Raw genomic sequence first — 1,759 nt, 5'->3', positions numbered from 1 at the left:
AACTAGTGTGTGGTATATCAAGCAAATCTTTACAAAGACTGGAGAATGACGTATGCAGGAATCTTGCAAATGATTATTTCAAATGCATGCAACTATTCATTTATGAGTGGGGCAGTAATACACTCATACCTATAAAGTATGATGAACATGAAAGTCAACGATAATTGTCCCCACCATTAGCAATATCACTGTGGCAAGTATATATGTCCTACAAGAAGAAAATATTGACATGGAAGGCTTAGAAGATGATAACTTTTTACAGCTCTTCAACAACCATCCATTTGCTAGTATAAAGAACCATGATGATAGCAAATTAAGGCTCCTTGTCAAGAGGGTAGTCAAGAAGCTTTCAGAATCTAACCAGAAGAATTAGGCATGCAATAAAAATGAAGATGTGATACATCCGGATGCTTTCAAGTGAATATCAACACACCATGCATTATACCCACCAGAGTTAATAAGCAATGTTTGACAAATGTGATGTTAAAGATCAATTCAAATCTAGGTGATCCAAGCTCATAACTATCTATCAATCAAAATGCACAAGTAGAACATACAATGAATGCAGTTCATCTGGAAGCCAACATCAGTGTACATATGGGTACACCAACTCCTTTGCAAGTGATAGAGCCGTAAGCAAGTATACACATTGCAGCAGAAGACACGTTATACATCTAATGTACTATCCACAAGAAAGTACCGAAAAGACTACAACAAAAATGAGTTTATATGATCTATCATAAAATATCCCCCAAATGTCCAAAGTACTCCTGCACATGCAAAGTAGTTTGCATATACATAGGTACACTAAAAGGGGTAAAATCAATCATAAAATCCGAATGGGCCCCAGCGAGCGTGTTATTGGTACACATGTGACGTCTAGGGATACTACGTAGGTCACTAAGTGAATTCAAGTTCAAACTCGATCCTTCTATGCAGATCAAAAGGAATCGATAGGGTTCGAATCATCAAACAAATATACAGTCATGACGACCAATATACTTGTTTTAATACATTCATATTAAGCCTTCAAGGCCTACAATCAAGAGAATTCACTAACAATGGCATAAAGCATACGAAACTCGATCTTCTATCCACAGCCAAAAAGAGTCAACAATGTTCAAGCTACAAATAAAAATACCCCCAAACACCCCGATGATGGTCGTGTTGAATGCATATCTCAACCGAAAAGGTTCCCAAAAATTTTCAAATTTCTCCCAAATATCTAAAGTCCAATCTAAATACTCAAAATTCCATCCAAATACCCATGAAAATCCAAAAGTCCAAAAAAAAATACCAAACTCCAAAAATATTTAAAATATTAAAGCAATCCATTAATAACTCAAAGCATCCACCCTCCGCAACAATTTGTCGGGGTGGACAAATCAAAATTTATTTCAGCTCACATATAACTAATGCCTAGTCAAAAATATCACTAGGATCCATTCTCAAACAATCTCCTACTAGTGAGGACGTGGTACGTGTCCTCTAATTGGTAGTTTCGCCGCCAAATGGTACTGCATGTAAACGGTTATGACCTAGAGCCCTCTAAACCAAGGGGTTTTGCCGCCAAATGGCACCACGAAATATCGGTTATGGTCAGAGCCAACACGCTCCTTATTAGCATCAAATCCTTAAGATATGAATCAATATGATATGATCGATAGAGCATAAAGCCCTCTATTAGTTAAGGTGGATTCAATTTTGTCCCCTTAGACAAACATTCAACCTAGGTCTATAAGGTCCCCTTGGACGAAGC

The sequence above is a fragment of the Dendrobium catenatum genome, unplaced genomic scaffold (genome assembly GCF_001605985.2).
Source record: "Dendrobium catenatum unplaced genomic scaffold, ASM160598v2 fragScaff_scaffold_1280, whole genome shotgun sequence".
Classification (NCBI taxonomy): domain Eukaryota; kingdom Viridiplantae; phylum Streptophyta; class Magnoliopsida; order Asparagales; family Orchidaceae; genus Dendrobium; species Dendrobium catenatum.
The sequence above is the reverse complement of the archived record's forward strand: the minus strand, read 5'-3'. Positions refer to the sequence as shown.